Source organism: Scyliorhinus torazame, chromosome 8 (genome assembly GCF_047496885.1).
Source record: "Scyliorhinus torazame isolate Kashiwa2021f chromosome 8, sScyTor2.1, whole genome shotgun sequence".
NCBI classification, from domain to species: Eukaryota; Metazoa; Chordata; class Chondrichthyes; order Carcharhiniformes; family Scyliorhinidae; genus Scyliorhinus; species Scyliorhinus torazame.
The window spans coordinates 109,599,108-109,621,544 of NC_092714.1; the positions used below are offsets into that span (position 1 = coordinate 109,599,108).

The window sequence follows — 22,437 nt, forward strand, 5'->3', positions numbered from 1 at the left end:
AGACATCGGCCTTCCTCCTCTCCATGAGCTCCGGCTTCTCTGAAGCTCAAATATCACCACCAAAGGGTCCAGGTCCACCTCCTCCTCCACTATCCTGGCTAAGACCGCGAACACTCCCACCCAGAATCTTCCCAATTTTTCGCAACCCCAAAACATGTGTGTGTAATTCGCTGGTCCCCGCTCACACCTCTCACACTCACCTGCTACCCCCTGAAAGAACCCACTCATTCTCGCCCGAGTCATATGCACCCTGTCCACCACCTTAAACTGTATCAGGCTTATCCTTGCACAAGAGGAGATCCTGCTTACCCTACACCGTGCCTCACTCCTTGCTCCCCAATTGATCTCCCCGCCCAACTCTGCTTTCCATTTCTCCTTGATCTTCACCACCCGCTCGCCTCCCTGCTCCAACAGACACTTGTATATATCCCCAATTCTTCCCTCCCCTTCCACATCCGAAAGCAGCAGTCGCTCCAGCAGTGTGTATCCCAGCAACCTAGGGAACCCCCTCCAGACCTTTCGCACAAAGTCCCTAACCTGCAGATACCTGAACTCTTTCCCCCCCCCCCCCCCCCCCCCCGGCAGCTCTACCCTCTCCCTTAGCTCCTCCACCAGACTGGCGAACCCTTCCTCCAAATACAGATTGCTCACCTTGACCAGCCCCACTTCCCTCCACCTCCTGTATACACTATCCATTTCCGCGGCTCAAATTCATGATTCGCACACAGCAGCATTAGCACCGCCATCCCTTCTACCCTATAATGCCTCCTCAACTGATTCCATATCTTCACTGTGGACTGCACCATCGGGCTCCTTGAATACCTACTCTGAGCCATTGGCAACGCTGCCGTCACCATAGCCCTCACATTAGATCCCTTATAAGATTCCTCCTCCATCCTAACCGATTCTACCCCTTCTCCTTCCCACCACCGCGCACCTTGTCCACATTCGCCGCCCAATAATAATGAAGCAAGTTTGGCAAAGCGAACCCCCCTGCTGCCTCTGCCTCTGTAGTAGGGTCTTCCCCACCCTCTGCATCTTCCCCACCCATACAAAGTCAGAAATGATCGTGTCCACTTTCCGAAAAAAGGCCTTGGTATAAAGATCGGGAAAGCTTGAAAGGTAAACAAGAACCTCAGCAGAATATTCATTTTCACCACTTGGACCCTCCCCGCCAGCGTTATGTTCAGTGTATGCCACCTCTTAAGATCCTCCCTCGCCTCCTCCACCACCTTCGTTAAGTTTCACTTATGGAGCCCCATCCATTCCCTGCCCATGTCCATTTACAGCCAAACCTCAACAATATTCAGGTTTGGGTTGCTAAGTGGCAAGTCACATTTACATCACGTAAGTGCCAGGCAATGTCATCTCCAACAAGAGAGAATCAAACCATCATCTTTTGACATTCAATGGCATTACCAATGCTCATTCCCACACTATCAACATCCTGCGGGTTACCATTGACCAGAAATTGAACTGGACTAGCCATATAAATACTATGGCTACAAGAGCAGATCAAAGGCTGGAAATTCTGCAGAGAATAACTCACCTCCTAACTCCCCAAAGCCTGCCCACCTTCTACAAGGCATGTCACGAGTATGATGGAATACTTTCCACTTGCAGCTCCAGCAACACTCTAGGCTTGAGAGCATCCAGGATAAAGCAGCCGGCTTGATTAGCACCCCATCCACCAACTTAAGCATCACTCCCCCGTAACTGACTCACAGTGACAGCAGTCACTGGCGAGGAGGCAGTGGTATTATCATTGGACTAGTAATCCCAGGTTCAAATCCCACCTCGGCAGATGGTAAAATTTGAATTCAATAAAAATCTAATGATGACCATTGAACCATTGTCGATTGTCATAAAAATGCAACTGGCGCATTAATGTCCTTTAGGGAAGGAGATTTGTCATCCTTACCTGGTCTGGCCTACACGTGACACCAGACCCACAGCAATGATGGCCATATCCCATGACTAAATAAGAAAAAAATAAGTGTGCATCATCTACAAGATACACTGCAACAACTCGCCAAGAATCCTTGGACAGCTGCTTCCAAACCTGTGACCTGCTCCACCTAGAAAGACAAGACCAGCATATTCTTGAAAACGCCACCTGCAAGTCCCCCTCCAAGGCACCTAGCATTCTAACTTAGAATTATGTTGCTGTTCCTTCACTGTCGTTGGGTTAAAATCCCTTCCTAACAGCATTGTGTGTGTGTGCACCTACACACATGGCCTACAGTGGTTCAAGAACGCAGTTCACTGGCCTAGTCAATGATGCCCACACCCCATCAACAGAAGTTTAAAAAAAAAAGAGCTGTCCTAAAATCGCCTCTTTTGTAGACATCTGTGGACCATCTTGTGACATTAATTCTATAATCTAATGGTCTGAATCCTTGGGGGACTAATAGTGGGAAAGAAAGGATGAGGAGGCGAAGCAGTTCATTAAGATAATATCAGATAACAAAGTAATAAAGATATAAAAAGTGGAATTCAGAAGTGGAAGAGGTGATGATATGCATCCTGGAATACTGGGCAAAGTCAGAGAAAGTAGTAGAGACCATGACCATGTAGTAACATCCTTAAATGGCAGGTCAGGGGACTGGAGGGGCGCCAATGTAATCCCTCCATTCAGCTAATTTAACACCAACAGTGGGCAAGTCTCTAGCATCTGCAAATATGATAAAAATAATTTGTCATTTATAAAGGCAGTGACTTGTTAAGCTCAGCCATGTTTGATTTGTAAACAAGTTGTGTTTTAAAAGACAAGTGGATAAATATTAAATACAGAAAGTTTTGAAAGAACTGGGAAATATGACCAAGTGGATAGCTCTTTCAGGAGATTATGGAGGTGAAATTAGTTTAACGACCTCCTTCAGTGTTGCAAAAACTGATACCAGGATAGAATGTCATACTTGCTATATTGTTCCAATTGTTTATCATTGTTTGAACAACGAACTCTCTTTGCATAGATCTGTTTTAAAATTTATCCTCCACAACTTTAAATTTTGTGTCCTCTGCTGCCTGATTTGACATGACATATGCATATCTTTCAAAGCTTTGACTCAGTGATGTCTTCCTTTAATCTTCTCTTAAGACTGTGGAATTTAAGCTTTTCTAATCTCTAGATAATTCCCTTTACAATTAGGATCATTCTCATTGCAATTCCCTGCATTGTCACAATTTATGCCTGTCCCTTTTAAATCACAACATTGTACAGAATCCTCCACCTGTGTTCTGATTAATGCACTCTAGTCTCACCAGAATCTCTGTAGTGTATTATTACATTGTTGCCTTGTAGCTGAATATTTTAATTTTTACAATTGTTTTTCTGCATTGCCTTGATACTAAAATTAAATGGACTATGATTGTAGATGACAGAGAAGGGAAGGTAGAATGTGGACTGGGCAGTACAAGGGTCAGGGACTGGAGTCCAGTAAGCCGGGGCTGTGGGCAAGATGTGGACTGGATTTGCGGGGAAATGGACCGTGGCGGTCCATCTTGCATTGGGGGGATAGGGTTCTTTGGATGACTGGTGGCAGAGTCGAGACTGGTTTTCAGGAGTGACAGAAGGTTGGTGGCCGAGAGTGAACTTGGGGTGAGGGGAAGCTTGGCAACTGGGGGAGATAGGGAGTAATAAATTGGAGTTTCGGGAGTGGTTTGATTTGGTTCTGAAGCGGGGGCTTTATTGGAGAGATTTAGTGCTGAGGTGGGATTTATTGAGGAGATTTAGTTCTTTGGTGTGGATATTATTGGGGTGAAGTGGTTATAAACAACATAAACTCAACAGCCAAAACAATGCTTGACTTGGAACTAGCCAAAACAGTGGTGCAAAAGATAGGAAGACGCCATGAAAATAATTACTGAATCAACCTCTGTCAAGAAATCCAAACTGCTTGTGATAAGGGAAATCCATATGCTTTGTAGGATGGTATCAAGAGGGCACTCGGCCCTACCATCACCAAAGTTGCCCCCCTCAAATTGGCAGATGCTGAAGTACTCACCAACAGAAGCTAATAAATGTACCCCTGGGCTGAACACTACTGTGAGCTGTGTTGCTGTGAGATGGAGATCTTGCCGTCTATATTTGTCGCAATCCCGCAACTTCATGCCAAAGGTTGAATTAGGCGAAGAACCCCCGTCTCTTGACCTCAAAATGAGCATTGACTTCATAACAAACAGAATGGCACCTGGCAAGGGTGGAATTCAGCCACACTGTGGAAGGTGCCATCTACCTCTGCACTTTCATGACCGTTTCCTTCTCTGCTGGAAGGTCTGATCATTCCCACAGGATATTCATTAAAATAAAATATATATATATTTATTAAAGTTTTTTAACAAAACAATTTTTTCCCCTTACAAACAATAACCCCCCCCTCCCCCCACGTAACAAAATAACACAAAATCGCCCTGAGCAAGATATATACATGGTAAGATGATATATTTACATAGCTTTATACACTGGCTCTCGCCCATTCGTGCCAGTTTCCCCCACCCTCCATGTTATCCCCCGCTCATCCGTCCCCTCCAGCAATCTCTCGTTCCCCCCTCTTTCCCCCCCCCCCCCCCCAGGGTTGCTGCTGCTGCTGACCGACTTTCCTCTAACGCTCCGCGAGGTAGTCTAGGAACGGTTGCCACCGCCTGTAGAACCCCTGCGCAGACCCCCTTAAGGCAATTAAGGATTAAGGCAAACTTAATCCTCTCCAACTTTATGAACCCAGCCATGTCGTTAATCCAGGCCTCCACGCTAGGGGGCTTCGCCTCCTTCCACATTAGCAAGATCCTTCGCCGGGCTACCAGGGACGCAAAGGCCAGAATGCCGGCCTCTTTCGCCTCCTGCACTCCCGGCTCGTCCACTACTCCAAATATTGCTAACCCCCAGCTTGGCTTGACCCGGACTTTCACCACCTGAGATATTGCTCCCGCCACTCCTCTCCAGAACCCCTCCAGTGCCGGACATGTCCAGAACATGTGGACATGGTTCGCCGGGCTCCCTGAACATCTTCCGCATCTGTCCTCTACCCCAAAGAACCTACTCAGCCTCGCCCCCGTCAGGTGCACTCTGTGGACCACCTTAAATTGTATCAGGCTGAGCCTGGCACATGAGGAGGAGGAATTAACCCTACCCAGGGCGTCAGCCCACAAACCTTCCTCGATCTCCCCCAGCTCCTCCTCCCATTTACCCTTCAACTCTTCTGCTAGCGCTTCCCCCTCTTCTTTCATCTCTTGGTGTATTGCCGAAACCTTGCCCTCCCCGACCCATACACCCGAGATCACCCTGTCTTGAATTTCCTGTGTCGGGAGCAGCGGGAATTCCCTGACCTGTCGCCTCACAAAAGCCCTCACCTGCATATATTTGAATGCATTTCCCGGGGGTAGCTCAAACTTCTCCAGTGCCCCTAGGCTCGCAAATGTCCCGTCGATGAACAGGTCCCCCATTCTTCTAATCCCCGCCCGGTGCCAGCCCTGGAACCCCCCGTCCATCTTCCCCGGGACAAACTGGTGGTTACCCCTGATCGGGGACCACACCGAGGCTCCCACTGCACCCCTATGCCATCTCCACTGGCCCCAGATCCTTAACGTTACCGCCACCATCGGGCTCGTGGTGTACTTTGATGGCGAGAGTGGCAGCGGTGCCGTCACAGCGCCCCCAAGCTCGTTCCTTTGCAGGACGCCATCTCCATCCTCTTCCATGCTGCCCTCTCTCCCTCCATAACCCACTTACGGATCATCGCCACGTTTGCTGCCCAGTAGTAGCTCCCTAGGTTTGGCAGCGCCAACCCTCCTCGGTCCCTACTGCGTTCCAGGAACCCTCTCCTTACCCTCGGGGTTTTGTTCGCCCACACAAACCCCATAATACTCCTACCTACTCTCATGAAAAAGCCCTTGGTGATCACGATGGGGAGGCACTGGAACACAAACAAAAACCTCGGAAGGACCACCATTTTTACCGACTGCACTCTACCTGTCAACGAGAGCGGCAACATGTCCCATTTTTGAAGTCCACCTCCATTTGGTCCACCAACCTCGTCAGATTCAATTTGTGTAGGGCCCCCCAGCTCTTGGCTATCTGGATCCCAAGATACCGAAAACTCCCCTCCGCCCTCCTCAGCGGTAGGTCCCCTATCCCTCTTTCTTGGTCCCCTGCCTGTAGTACAAAAAGCTTGCTCTTCCCTACATTGAGCTTATATCCCGAGAACTCCCCAAACTCCCTCAAAGTCTGCATGACCTCCACCATCCCCTCCATTGGGTCCGCCACGTACAGCAGCAGGTCGTCCGCATATAGCGACACCCGATGCTCTTCTCCCCCGCGGACCACCCCCCTCCATTTATTAGACTCCCTCAGTAATATGGCTAAGGGTTCGATCGCCAATGCAAACAACAGGGGGGACAAAGGGCACCCCTGCCTCGTTCCTCGGTACAGCCGAAAGTACTCCGACCTCCGCCGGTTCGTCACCACGCTTGCCACCAGGGCGCTGTAAAGGAGCTTAACCCAGCTAATAAACCCTCCCCTGAACCCAAACCTACCCAACACCTCCCAGAGGTACTTCCACTCTACTCGGTCAAAGGCCTTTTCCGCGTCCATGGCTGCCACTATCTCCGCCTCTCCCTCCTCCGATGGCATCATTATCACGTTTACGAGCCGCCACACATTCGGATTTAATTGCCTGCCCTTTACAAATACCGTCTGATCCTCATGTATCACCCCCGGGACACAGTCCTCAATCCTCGTGGCCAGCACTTTTGCCAATAGCTTAGCGTCTACATTAAGGAGTGAAATCGGCCTGTACGATCCACATTGCAGTGGGTCCTTGTCTCGCTTCAGAATCAAGGAAATTGTCGCCTCGGACATTGTCGGGGGCAGGGTCCCCTCCTCTCTTGCCTCGTTAAAGGTCCTCACTAGTAGCGGGGCCAACAGGTCCGCATACTTTCTATAAAACTCCACCGGGAACCCGTCCGGCCCCAGGCCTTCCCCGCCTGCATGCCCCCCCCCACCTCCCGGGGGCTGGGATCTGTACAGCTCTCCATAGAAGGCCTAGAATACCTTGTTTATTTCCGTTGCACTCTGGGCCATGGCTCCCCCACCATCTTTGACTCCCCCTATTTCCCTTGCTGCCGCCCTCTTACGGAGCTGGTATGACAGCATCCGACTGGCCTTTTCCCCGTACTCATAGGTCGCCCCCTGCGCCTTCCTCCACTGTGCCTCCGCCTTCCCCGTGGTCAACAGGTCAATCTCCGTCTGGAGCCGTCACCTTTCCCCAAGTTATCTTTCCTCCGGGGCCTCTGCGTATCTCCTGTCCACTCGCAAAATCTCCCCCACTAACCTCTCCCTTTCCCTGCCTGCTGTCTTCTGCCTATGAGCCCTGATGGAGATTAGCTCTCCCCTGATCACCGCCTTCAACGCGTCCCATACCACCCCCACTCACACCTCCCCGTTGTTGTTGGCCTCCAGATACCTTTCAATACACCCCCTTACCTTACCACACACCACCTCATCTGCCAGCAGTCGCACATCCAACTGCCACAGCGGGCGTTGGTCCCTCTCCTCTCCCAGCCCCACTTCCACCCAGTGGGGGGTATGGTCCGAAACGTCTATGGCCGAATACTCCGTCCCCTCCATCCTCGGGATGAGCACCCTGCCCAGCACCAAGAAGTCTATCCGGGAGTATGCCTTGTGCACGTGGGAGAAGAAAGAAAATTCCCTGGCCTGCGGTCTTGCAAACCTCCATGGGTCCACTCCCCCCATCTGGTCCATAAACCCTCTGAGCACCCTGGCCTCCGCCGGCCTCTTTCCCGTCCTTGATCTGGAGCGGTCTAGTGCTGGATCCAGTACTGTATTAAAGTCCCCTCCCGTTATCAGTCCTCCTACCTCCAGGTCCGGGATGCGCCCCAACATGCGCTTCATGAATCCAGCATCATCCCAGTTCGGGGCGTATACATTTACCAACACCACCCACGTCCCTTGCAACCTACCACTCACCATCACGTATCTCCCTCCATTGTCCGCTACGATAGTCTTGGCCTAAAATGACACATGTTTTCCCACCAGAATTGCCACCCCTCTATTTTTCGCGTCCAGTCCCGAGTGAAATACCTGTCCTACCCATCCCCTTCTTAACCTAACCTGGTCCGCCACCTTCGGGTGTGTCTCTTGGAGCATAGCCACGTCTACCTTCAGTCCGTCCGTCTCTCCCCCCCCCCCCCCCCACCCCCACCGACTAGCCATCTCCCTTTCTGGGCCAGTCCCATGCCCGCGTCTCCCTCACCCTCCAGTCCCCCAGCTGGGGGACCTCCGTCCCGACCACCTCTTCTGTGTCCCATTCCCGCGCTTTCCAGAGCCTGCCCCGCCCCCCCTGACGCAGCTTCTGTTGCGGCCTTGTCTCTCGTCCCCAGCCCATATAACATTCCCTGCGTGTACTTGCCCCCCTATATACAACCGCCATCATACTTCAACCCTCAAATACCCCCCACCCTCACAAACCCTCAATTAGAGTCCAACTTTTCAGTTAGTATAAAGGTCCACGCCTCTTCGGGCGTTTTGAAGTAGTGGTGTTGGCCGTTATATGTGACCCACAGTCACGCTGGCTGCAACATTCCAAATTTCACTCCTTTCCGATGCAGCACCGCTTTGGCCCGGTTGAAACCCGGTCTCCGCTTAGCGACCTCCGTGCTCCCGTCCGGGTATATTCTAATCTCAGCATTGTCCCACTTGCTGCTCCGCTCCTTCTTGGCCCATTTCAGGACCCTCTCTCTGTCTGTGAACCGGTGAAATCTCAACACCATCGCCCTTGGCGGCTCGTTTGCCTTGGGCTTCCTCGCCAGCACCCGGTGCGCCCCTTCCAGCTCCAGCAACCCCGGGGGGGGGCCTCCGTGCCCATCAGCGCCCTGATCATTGTGCCCGCATATGCCGCGGCGACGGCCCCCTCCACTCCTTCTGGGAGACCCAGGATCCTCAGATTGTTTCTCCTCGACCTGTTCTCCAGGTCTTCGAGTCTTCCCGCCCACGTCTTGTGTAGCGCCTCGTGCCGCTCCACTCTCACCGCCAGGCCCAAGAGCTTGTCCTCATTCTCACTCACTTTGTCCTGGATCTTCTGGATCTTCACCTCGTGGGCTTTCTGGGTTGCCCCAAGTCCTTCAATTATTGCCAGCATAGGCGCCACCATTCCTTGCGCAGCTTCTTGAAGCAGCGCTTGATGAATTCTTGCATCTCTTCTTTGTCCCCGGCCACCGCCATTTTGTTCGTTTTCCCCTTCTTCTCCCGCTGCACCAGTGCCGTTTTTTTGGCTGTTTCGCTGCGGGTCCGGTCCATACAGGTTAGTGGGGGACCTCTCTCCTCTCTTCCCCACGGGTTGGCTGTGTGAAAAGTTCCGTTGGGGCTCTTCTATCGAGCCCGAAAGTCCGTCTTCGCGGGAGCTGCCGATTCGTGCGGCTTAGCTCCGCATAGCCGCAACTGGAAGTCCCCACAGGATATTCACAACACACAATTCATCACATTATAAAAAAAGAAAGGCGTCAGAGGAGATTGTAACAATTACAGGGGCATCTCACTCCTTAACGTCAATGGGAAAGCCTTCAGTAGGTAATGTTCAGAGGACTTCCATTTAATTGTAGACTGAGTATATCCAGAAACACAGTGTGGTGTCTGTTCTGGGAGATGGACATGATCTTCTCCATGTACCAGCTACAATACGAGTGTAGGGGACTGGATATACCTCTTTAACTAAGCCGTATGTCTCACAAATTCATTCAACATTATCAGCAGGGTAGAACTTCACAAGATTTCAGGAAAATTGACTGTCCACCAAAGCTCCTCAGTCTCATTCACTCCTTCCTGACCAGATGAATGGCACCATTCACTGGTACTACTTTCATCAGTTTCAGGGTGAAGAATGGAGTGCAGCAGGGCTGTGTCTTGATTCCACTTCAATATCTTCTTCTCCAGGCTCCTGACCTTTGCCTTCCCTGCAGATATGGAAATTTACCTGCACGCTGAGTCAGATGAAAACTTAGATCAACTGCAAATACCTGTGGATTGTCTCTCCAATGCCTGTAACCTATTCTTCCTGACTATAAGTATTAAGAAAACAATGATCATAGGACAGGTGAGCTGTTGTCTCTGATCACATGAAATAAAACCCTGCTGGAAGTGATTAGCAAATTCTGTTACTGTGGGCCTAGGGTGACAGACAATCTCTTTTGATGCAGAACTTGATAAGTGCATGGGGAAAGCAGCTACTATCTTTGGCCAACTCATGAAATGTGCGTGGAATGTTGTTCAACTGACACTTGGGTTTATGAGGCCTGTGTTCTCCGCACATTGTGCGATTGTGAAGCATGGACAACTTGCAACTATCAAGAAAGGAAGCTATACAACATTCATCTTCACTGTTTGCAGTGCATTCTGGCAAATATCATGGAAGGATAAAATCACATGCAGCAGTCCTCCCAATGACAAAAATCCCAAGTATGTTGGCACTCATCGAGCAGAGTTGACCTTGCCGGCTCAAGTACATTTGCAGGATGGAAAGTGGTAGCATCACTAAGGAATTTTTGTATGGCGCTGTCGCGAGAGCGCAATGCCCAATAGGACGACCCAAAGCTCCACTTCAAAGATGTTTGCAAACATGGCATGATGGCCCGAAGCATGTAAACTCATTAGGCGCAGTTCAGAAAAGGTTTATTTGACCAATACAAGAAATGGGTGGGTTATCTTATGAGGAAAGGTTGGAGAGGTTAGGTTGTTTTTGCTGGAGTTTAGAAGAATAACAGACAAATCTTTTAAGATCCTGTGTAGTATTGGCAGGGTGAATGTGGGGAGGATATTTTTTCTTGTTGAAGAATTTATTTTTTTCCCAATTAAGGGGCAATTTAACGTGTCCAACCCACCTACCCTGCACATCTTTGGGTTGTTTGTCGAAGAATTTAGAAACAGAGGTCACTGCTTAAAATTATGGGGTCGCATTTAAGACCGAAATGAGGGGAAACATTTTCTCTAACGGTCGTGAGTCGCTGAAACTCTCTTCCTCAAAAGGCAGTAGAAGCACAGTCTTTCAATATTTTTAAGGCCGAGCTAGATAGATTCTTGATTAACAAGAGGGTGAAAGGTTATCGGGGGTAGGCAGGAATGTGGGGTTGAGGTTACAGTCATGTTGTATTGAATGATGGAGCAGATCCAAGGGGCTGAGTGGCCTACTCATTGGTTATCACACTTGGGAGATAGTAGCTGGTGACAGAGGAAAATGGAAACATCCTTTGTGGACCGGTGTACACCTCCATAAAGAGCAGTGGCTACAGCAGCTTGGTGACAGGTGCCAACATCGAAAATAATAAGCCACAACGGCACTTTCTGTGGCACTTGCAGCAAAATTTGCCTCTTAGTTTGGTCTCTTCAGCCATCAGGAAAACCAGAATCTATCCCATCTCCAATGGATTTGATTTTCTGCATGTCCACCATCTTCCACAGATGGAAAGATGGTGACATTGACAGGTCTAGCTGTACAATTGCTGCCTCCTACATTGTGAAGTTTTTTTTCCCCAGTATTTCAGTTACATATTTTTCATTTTCCCTCTTTGTTAAAACAGTTTCGCTTAAAGATTGGCAATGCATGACTCTAATTAGTTGCAGTTTAATGATGGCAGCTTGCTTACACTTTCAACAAATTTAACATGAAGCAATTTTAAAAAAAAATTGATGTTTCTTTCATATTTTCTGTTCAATTTTGCTTTTGAAATGCTAGATCTGGTATTTATTTTTCAAAGCATGGCAAAAATGTAAAATGAACCTCGTGAGAGTGAATTACAAGGTTACAATCTGACTGAGAAGTTTGTAGCTGCCATTTGAATTATTTTAATTTGGTTAATTGTCAGCTCCTTCACTGGGACCTTTATTGATGAAATCTATTTTAATTTCTGTGCTGCTCGATTTTTGTACAGTGCCTGTGCTGTTGTTGCACATTGGCATTCAGTAGGAGGTTTCTTGTGACCAATTTTGAAAAACTTGACCTTTTTGTTTCAATTAGTTGCTCTTTAAATCTGTGTCACAATTTCCATATTATAAAATGTTTCTGCTCTACCAGATAAATTACCTTTTGGTATTGAAATATGTTTAACCGAATCTGTTGTGAGAAAAGGGCTCTGTCAAAATAACTCAGCAAGGCAAGGTTGGGACACAAGTGAGATTACATACATTTGAGTACATACTGTATAAACAAATGGGTGACACAGATATAAAACATTTGATGTTGAGCCATTAGTTTTTAGTGATGGCATGGGGAGACTTGATTGGTTTGTTATTTCAAAGGATGCACTTAATTAAGACCCATGCATTGGCCAGAATGTTCAACTTTGGCGGGGGACTAAAACAGCAGAGCAGCTGCAGCTACCCATAATGCCCAATATTTATTTCCTTTGAGTTTGAAATTTAGAAAAAATAACCTTTAATATTACTTTAAACTGCAGGACTAGAACAAGATTATCTTGGTTCAAACTGGGCGAGATCATTTTTTGGTTAGATTTTAGGAAATTCTTCAAATAAATAAAGAGCGACCAATAAGGAATAAATTTCCAAGATGGAGTGGTGGAACAAAATCCTGGAATCATTTAAGAAACAATTAGTTGGTACAATGGAGACATTGGGTTCTGTCTGGATTGATTAATCAAGATGGACGAATGGTCTTCCCACGCTCAGCTCTCTCTCCAGTACTGTTACACTAGTTTGCACTTTTTCATCTAGCCAGAAATTGATCGAATATGCAGCCACGGAACTGTGTCTACCCTTGTGTTTCATGGTATTTGCAAAATGAGTACTTGCAACATGCAGTAGTTGACATGAATTGTGCATCTAAAACATAGCATTTTAGGCCACCATTACACCTTAGAGAGTAGTGGCAGTAACTTGTTTGACCTATTTGGCTCAAGGCAGGAGCAGCTTTCTGATTATTTTTGGAGATGGCTTCACATTTGGCCAGCTTTGCAAGCAAAGTATTCACCTATTAAACATAGCCTGTCCATTCAAAGACAGTAGACCTTGCACTTCTCTAATCAATGTGTTCCCCCATACACTTACATTTGTCTGATGTTTCTAATTCAAACCAAAAGGCACAGTAAAGGGGGAAAAAAAGGACAAAAAGTCCATGGTACCTAATTCTTTCCACCCTTTCAATGTTTCCATAGTTTATTTCAGTTTTTATCTGTAGCATGACATACATTGCGATTGCCATTCTTTATTACAGCAGACCAAAAAAGTGCATTTGGTGATTCAATAAAAATGGAGTCCTGTTACCAGAAACACAATTGTCGGGGATGGTAATGTCAATTTATTTGTGATTATTAAATTAATTAGTTAATCAATATATTTTACCTGGCATATAAAAAGCAGGCTAACCATGGGAGAATGTCAAGTTTAATTTTTAATAATGATTATTTGAATTATCGGAGAGGAATTCCCTTATTTTTCCTAAAACATTTATTTGACAATTTGTAGAGAGCAGTAAAAGATTTTGACATTTAACTTGCGTTTAACTGTGGGTCAAGTTGAACATTATTCGCTAGTAATTTACCTGTGAGAGCTAGATTATGATCTTTTGGTATTCAAGAGCTCGAGGATAATGAAGAGAAGGCAAGCTCTTTCAACTTTAGCTGTTCCTGGATTCCCTACAGTGCAGAAGGAAGCCATTTCAGCCCATTGAGTTTGCATCGACCGTCTGAAAGATCACCCCACCTAGGCCCAGTCCCCCGCCCTATCCCCATAACATCTCCTAACCTGCACATCCTTAGAGACTAAGGGACAATTTAGTATGGCAAATCCACCTAACCTGCACATCTTTGGACTGTGGGAGGAAACTGGAGCAGACACTGGGAAAATGTGCAAACTCCACTTCCACACAGTCACGCATGGCATGAATTGAACGCAGGTCCCTGGTGCTGTTAACAGTGGTTAGCTAACCTCTGTGCCACTGTGCTGCCCTGTTCTCTCTCTCTCTCTCTCTCTCCCCCCGGCTGCTGGTTGCAATCAGGCCTGTAAATAGGCTTGTGAATTTGCACCATGTGGCGTGGAATCTCTGCTCGGACGGTTTCTATCAAATTTTTTGCTAGCCTCAGGAATTCAGCCTGATCTCTGAGCCACTCCAAGGCCCAGGGCGGTGCTGTTGACTTCAACCCCTAGCAGAAGCCTCTGCCTGGCGGTCAGTGAGGCGAAGGCCAGGGAGTCCGCCTCTTTTCATGTCTAGAGATCTCGGTGCTCTGACACTCCAGATGTCATGCACAGATGGGCATGCCTCCATCACGACCCCCGCCACCTTGGACATAGCCTCGAATAAGGCCGTCCAGAATTTCCTGAGTCTAGGGCAGGATCAGAACATGTGGGTGTGGTTGGCCGGAACCCCCCCCCCCGGCACCTCTCACACTTGTCCTTTACCTTCAGGAAGAACCCGCTCACGCGTGTCTTGGTGAGGTGCGCTCTGCAGTACCTTGAACTGCATCCAGCTTAGCCCAGCGTAGGAAAGGTGGCGTTGACTCAGTGCAGTGCCTCGATCTTGAGTCCTCCCCTTATCTCTGTGCCCAATTGCCCCCCCCACATTTATCTGGTCTCGTCCAGTGGAGTCCTGACCTTTTCTATGAATCTCCTGTATTTGTCACCCCATTTGTCATCCCCTAACCATCCAGCCCTACCATCATGTCCAGGAATGTGTGTGTGGGTCTCTGGGGGATCGTCTTTGTCTCCATGTGGAAAAAGGTACGCAACTGCAGTTACCCGAGTTTGTTCCCTTTTGGGAGTTAGAACTTCTCTGTGAGTTACCCCAGTGTCGCAAGTCTGTCGTCCACGTACATGTCCTCTACGTTAGCATCTCTCCACCCCCGCCCCCCCTCCCACATTCCAAAAGTACTGTCCATCCCTGCCTGTGTGAACCTGGGGTTATTGGAGATGGGGGCCCCTGTGGACATCTCGCTCAGTTCAAAATGTTGCCTAAACTGGTTCCACGTCCTTCGGGTGGCTGTTACCACTGGGCTCCTGGAGTGTGTGTATGGGGAGGCCGGGGGTGGCACGGTGGCCAGCTCGGAGAGAGGTCCCCGTGCAGGAGGCGGACTTCATTCAGACCCAGTCCACCTCCGTTAACCACCCCCTTACCCTCTCCACGTTGGACGCCGAGAACAGAAGATTTGGCTGGGCCAGGCCTCCCATGTGCCGCACTCATTGTAAAATGGATTTTTGTAGGTCCCTCTTCACCTCCTCCACCAGGCTGGAGAGGTTCCATTTGTGGAGCCTCTTCCAGATGTGGGTCACTTGGATCCCCAGGTGCCTGAACTTGGTTTGGGTTACTTTAAACGGTAGTTTCTCCAGCACCACTCCTCCCTCTCGGGGGTGTATCGGGAAGATTTTGCTCTTCACCAGGTTGGGTTTGTAACTTGAGAAGGCGCTGAACTAACTGATGAGTGCGGTTATCTTTCCCATGCTGGTTAGGGGGTTCAATACATAGAGGAGCAGTTCATCTGCATCGAGTGAAATTCTATGCTCTCTGCCCCCTCTTCGGATGCCCGTCCACCAATCTGTCGATCTAAGAGCAATGGCCAGCGGCCCAATTGCCAGCGCTAACAGGAGTGGGGATAGCGGACACCCCTACCTCATTCCCCTGTGCAGCCGAAAGTATTCGGAGCTGGTAGCATTCGTCCATATACTCACCATAGGAGCGCTGTATAGGAGCTTCATCCACGTGATGAATTCCCCTCCGAACCAAACTGTTCAAGCATCACCATTCTACTCGATCAAAGGCTTTCTCAGCGTCCAGAGAAACGATCACCTTTGGTGTCCTCTTCCAGGATGGGGTCATTACAGGCATCTGATGTTCGCTGTTAGTTGTCCTCCCCTAACAAACTGGGTCTGATCTTCCGCTATTACATTTGTCAGACAGCTCCCCATTCTCTGCGCCAGAACCTTCGCCAAGATTTTCGCGACACTGTTTAAGAGAGAGAAAGGTCTGTATGATCCACACTCTGTTGGGTCTTAGCCTTTCTTGCGGATCAGTGAGATCGAGGCCTGTGCCAGTGTGAGTGGCAGGGTCCCCTTAGACAGAGTCCTACCATTACTGTCCCAGATCTGAGCTATCTCTTTCGCGGTAGCCTGTTTTCTCAACAGGCGCGCCAGCCTGCAACTGGCCTTATCTCTATGTTTGTAGAAGGCCCCCTGTGCTTGGTGGAGCTGGTGGACTGTCTTCCATGTAGAGAGCAGGGCAAATTCCATCTGCAGCATTTTTCAGTCCCTGTTCAGGGCATATATATTTACCAAAACTAACGGGCCCCTTCCAAGGTCCCGCTAACCAAAACACATCGCGTCCCCCTGGGTCCGTCACTGCATTCGTCATCATGAAATGAAATTGTTCTGCTAATTCATAAGACCACCCCCCTCGTCCTGGTGTCAAAACATGATTCAACGTTTGTCCCACCCAGTCCTTCCTTACCTGCTGTCAGTCCCTTTCTCTTGGGTGTGTTTCCTGTAGGAAGGCTTCGTCCACCCTTAGACTCCTAATATGGGTGAGGATTCTGTATCTCTTCACTAAAATCATTGTGGGTCCTGAATTTTAGATTTTCTTTACTTAAACCATTAATACAGGATAACAAACTTATGCATGTACGCTGATTCAGTAAAAGCTTTTATTTAGTAAGGTTCTGCTTTGGGGCACCCTAAATAGTTATGTCTAAAAACCTCTATTCTTTCAGTATCTCAGTGCTGTAAATTACAAGTATTGCACATATCAAAATCCTAAGGATTCATCACCAGTGCATTTTGGGGGAACATTTTATATTTCCTATTTTGGTCCTGTCCATATACAATGGCAAAATGAGAAGAAATTGCCTTGTCTTTAAATCACCTGTGGGGAGGTTATAGGTGTATTTTAATGACTGAGGAAGGTACTTAACCACACAGTTCTTTAAAATGTACGGATAGTGCCTGAGTCTTTCATATATTGTTTACCTGGATAACAACTGTAATTACACTTCAAAAATGATTTGTTGGAAAGGACTTTGATACATGATAAGACACTTTCTAAGTGCAAGGTTCTCTTTGTGCCATGATGTTGAATACAATTTTATAGCAACACTGACAGAAATGTTCTCGGTTTTAATATTTTACGGTTCACAAGATTTTTGACTGAACGGTGGAAATGAAAATTGTATTCCTGCAGCTAAAGAGCGTACAGTCAGAGAGTAGGGGTTGAAAATGTTTACTCCGACTGGGAGAAGATGGAGATGAGGCCAGGTGAAATCAGCCAATATCGAATGGTGGAGCAGACTCGTTGAGCCGAATGGCCCAATTCTGCTGCTGTATCTTATGACCTTATAAGATGGGATGTGATGTTCCACAGTCATCAGTGCTTGGATCACTGTCAACCACAATTTACATAAATGATCTGGACTTGAGAATTGAAAGTGTAACTTAAATTTGCAGATACACCAAATTCAGGGGTATGGTTAAAACTAGAAGACGGTGACAAATACAAGATGTGAATAAATTTGCAGTATAGATATTTAAATGATTAATTTTAATACAGACACGTGAGAGGTGGTGCATTTTGGTAGGAAGTATAAGGAGGCTGCATATGCCTTGGAAAATCAAATCAAAATGGGGCCTGGGAAGCAAAAGGATATGGGAGTACGTATTCACAAATTATTTATCATAGATTATCATAGAATTTACAGTGCAGAAGGAGGCCATTCGGCCCATCGGGTCTGCACCGGCTCTTCGAAAGAGCACGCTACCCAAGCCCACACCTCCACCCTATCCCCATAACCCAGTAACCCCACCCAACACTAAGGGCAATTTTGGACACTAAGGACAATTTAGCATGGCCAATTCACCTAACCTGCACATCTTTGGACATGGGAGGAAACCGGAGCACCCGGAGGAAATCCACGCACACACGGGGAGGATGTGCAGACTCCGCACAGACAGTGTCCCAAGCCGGAATTGAACCTGGGTCCCTGTAGCTGTGAAGCAATTGTGCTATCCACAATGCTACTGTGCTGCCCCTAAAATTAACGGTAGCAATTCCAGTTAACAGGGCCACAAAAATACAAACAAAGCAATTTCTTGAGCATTTGAACTGAAAAGTAGAGAAGGTAACTTAAATATATAAAGAACATATATTGGTTGGATCACGCTGTGCATTGTTCAGGTCTCCATAATTACAAAGACGATAGAGAGATCCAAAAAAGATGCAAACAAGGACTGATAAGGATGATTGCAGAACTGAGAGGTTACAAACATCAAAGACTGAACAGACCAGAACTGTTTCCTTGAGGAAAGGGAAGAGTGAGGGGTAACCTCAGGTCTTTAAAATTATGAAGGGGTTTGATACGAAAAACTTAAAAATGATTCTTCTTAGGAGGTTTTAAAAAACTAAGGGTCATTCTGAGAAAAGAATTCTTAATAAATTCAACAGGATCTTGGGAGGTGCTTCTAGATCCAGAGCATGTTAGAATGTGGAACTTCCTACCATGTGGAGTAATTGAGGTGATGAGCGGTAATACATCCAGGGGGATGTATTGTGAATTGCAAATCACCGCAAAGGGTTGACTGATTTTCAATACTCTTCTGTTAGCTTTACAAAAACAGCATCTCACTGTTAACATCTCTCTGATTTTCTTGAATTTTTTGTATTTGCATATTGACTGATCATTAAACTCACCACAGAAAGTGGAGTAATTCATAGCGAATGATGTAATATTTATTAATGACTGCCTATCAACCTCTCTTTCCCAGAAAGTGAACAATTATGTGTGAATCATCATTTCATAAGGTCATGAATTGTTGTTCGAGATTTTAAAAATATCACATTTATTATTTTCTTACTTTTCCTTCCAGTCTCCCCTTTCTCTCGTAATCCAGTTTTTCTTTTTTTTTCCATTCATGGGATGTGAGAGTTGATCACAGGGTAAAACCTAATTGTTGCTCAAAACCTAATTGACCTTGTGAAGGTGAAGGAATGGTGATTTAGTTCCAAGTCAGGCTGGTGTGTGGCTTCGACAGGAACTTGAAGGTAGTGGTAATCCTATGCATCTGCTGTCCTTTTAGGGTTGGAGGTTGAGGGTTTGTAAAGTACTGTTGAAGGAGCCTTAGTGAGCTCTTGGAGGCCATCTTGTATATTGTATATATTGCTGCCACTGTGCATCAATGTGAAGGGAATGAGCGTTTAATATAGCTGATGGGGTGCCAGTCAAGTGGGATGCATTGTCCTGGATTGTGACGAGCTTCCTGCATGTTGGTTGGAGCTGCATTCATCAAACAGGTGGAAAGTATTCCCTCACACTCCTGACTTGTGCCATATAGATTGTGGACAAGCCTTGGAGAGTTAGGCAGCGAGTTATGTGTTGCAGAATTCCCAGTTTCTCACCTGCTCTTATAGCCGCAGTATTTATATGGCTAGTCCAGTTCAGTTTCTGGTTAATGGTAACTACCAGGATGTTGATAGTGAGTGATTCAGCAATGTTAATGCCATTGAATGTCAAGGGTAGTTGGTTAGATTGTATCTTGTTGGAAATGGTCAGGGACTGGGATGGGGAGGGGGAGAAATTCTCAACAGGAAGTCATTGTTACATTTTAATACTGGTTGATTAACCAATACACGTAGGCAGAGCAGTGATTCAACTTTGCAGCTTCTGTTTATTTTGCTTCAGCAACCGAACTAGCAACAACGTGGATTTTGCAGTCCCATCATGCACTAGTTTGTAAAGTACGGCATGCTAAACAAGACATTCAGCATATGACATATTCTTCCTCCCTTATTGGAAATGTCAGTTTAACAAACCATTTTCTGAACTAACGAAAGAGGCCTTAAAAAAAAATCACATATATTTCTGCAAGGTGAGATAATTTGTAGTTTGGACTGTGCACTAATCAGCCAATCACAATAGCAGGAACATATTTAGCTCCAGTAGCATAAATATGAGCTAGGACATCTTCTCCAGAACAGAAAATTCTTGACTTTGATCTTTGTGTTCTTCTCTCCACTTGGTTGTGCTGTTGATCTTGCACAACCTGTGGTGTTTTTGTTGGTTTCAGCAGATCAAAGCAGGTGCCCAGTTGCCATTTTATTAGTAGGAGTGCTGGTGGTGCTTTCGCTGTAGTATGTGGTGTGTTTTTATATTGTTATATTTCTTTGTTGCCACAAAGAGAAAGGGTACAGAGGTGCCCACACTCTGGAATGTTGCAAAACATGATGAGAGAATTATTAAGAGGTGTTGCTCATGCAATCAATAATGGTGTACTGCCCAAATCCCGCACAAGCACACTGCTGACGTCACTGTACATCACGTGACGCATAACCAGCAAGAATGTATTCTCTGAGACATAACAGGTATGTAAACAGAAATGTGCCCAGATGCTATTTAATGGATGAATGTCCTTATGGTGATCTGTTTTGTGGTTTGAACTGTAGGGGTACTTCAGGGCAAAGAGAAATTAGCTAAGGCAGATGGTGTTCTCTCCCCCTCCTCCCCCACACCTGAGGGCATTATGTGTGAGACAGCAACCCCAACTCCTTGGGCGATTCACCGAAGCCACGTTTAGAGACTAGGAGGGTTCAAAATGCTTCTACCTCGGAATCTGTCAGCACTGCTTTAGTGTTATTGAACACAGCATCACAGGCGTCTGTCAATTTCCAGACTTTGTTCTGGCGCAGAACCTCATGAAGAGGTTTCAGCAGAGTTGCCAGCTGTGGAATAAATCTTGCGTAATAATCCAGCAGCCTTGACCTTGCAGGGTACTTTGTGAAGCCCTGTGAATATTCCACAGAAGGCTGAAAAAAACTTGCATTGGTCTTCGTGAACACTTAGGCCATTCTCCTAGTCTTTGGAGAGGGGCAGCCAAATTCTTGAGATGACGTTGATCAGTCTTGCCCGTTACCAAGATGTTGTCAAGACAGCATTGAACTCCAGGCAAGTCACTCCAGATCTGGTCCATAGCCCTCTGAAACAAGGCTGGAGCTGATGTTATTCCAAATGGCAAACGGCAATACCTGCACAGTCCCTTATGTGTTGTGATGGTTAGATATTTTTGTGACATCTCATCAACATGCATTTGTAAGTAGGCCTGGCATAGGTCTATTTTGATGAATTGCTGTTCACTAGCAAGGCCAGCAAAAAGGTTCTCAATATGAGGAAGTGGATATTGTTCAGCAGACAGTACGTGTGAGTGCGCATGGAACTGTCTTGAGCACGGGAACGATGGGTGTTGCCCATTCACAATGGGAGACGGGTACCAAGATTCATACCTTGATCAAACATTCCAGGACAGCTTTGATGTTTGGTCGTATGGCTCGGCACGGCTCTGGCCTTCAGGAATTTTGGTTGAGCATCAACTTTGATGCTGATTTTTACAGTTGTTTCCCAAATCTCCTTCAAAAACAACAGAATATTTTTTTAATAACAGTTTTCAGACCAGTTCTTCTGTCGCAATGCTATTTACTTAACCCAGTTTAACCAGATCTTCTCAAACTATGACCATCCAATTAAATTTGGGTAGTTGCCTTTCACCACAAACGGGGCAGTGTGGCAGTTTGTCTATTTGGCTCCACATTAACTTCCATTCTGCCCATCACTGGTACAGATTCCCTTATGTATGTTTCCAGAATGGATTTCTTTTTCTGTGGTTTGCTTTTCTGATTCACTGTTTCTTTTTTGTTTCTACAGGCAAACTCAAAATGTCTCTTCTTGCCACACTAACAGCATTCAAGGTCTCTGCACCAACATTCAAATGGATGGTGACCAGACTTTGTACAATGGCCACATTCTGGCTGCTCGTTACCTTGTGCGCTTACTCAGTTGTCACATTATGCACTCGAGTTGATGCACTCAATTGCTCTGCTTCTTTGCAGCCATTTTGAAGCAATCTCTGTGGCTTTCTCCAATGCGAGGATTGCCTGTTGTCAGGTTGCATTTCTGGATTGTTTCACTCTGAAGGCCACAGACCAATCTATTATAGAGAATATCGTTCAGTATTTCATTGAATTCACAATGTTCAGCGAGCGTTTAAAGTACAGCAACATACTGTGAAATTGTTTCTCCTCTTGGTTTCTTTTGTGAAACATAAATCTTTCTGCTAGACTTGTGGCTTGAGGGAAAACTGCATCTCCAGGACTTTTACAATGCCCTTATACGGTTTGCCAGTTTTGTCAGCCTGAAGCAAGCTTCTTAATTAGACAAACGTTTAACCTCCCATTGCATATAAGAAAGCTGCCACCTATCATTTTGAATACCATTTGCAAGGGCAAAAACCTCAAAGCGTTCAGTGTAGGAGTTCCACTGTTCAACAGTTTCATTGAAATGTCCCATAGGTCCGGTAAGTGTCGTCATTTTCAGCCTTTTAAATTTCTCTTTTTCATCAGTTACTGTGTTGCACTTTAAATGCATTGCCACTTTAAGAACTGTCAGTGCTGTCAC

General features: G+C 46.7%; 1 protein-coding gene across 7 annotated transcripts in view; it reads left to right on the top strand.

Moving 5' to 3' along the window:
- Positions 1 to 22,437, top strand: part of LOC140428034 (rho guanine nucleotide exchange factor TIAM1-like) — a 473,602-nt gene that overhangs the window by 317,636 nt on the left and 133,529 nt on the right. The window lies entirely within an intron of this gene.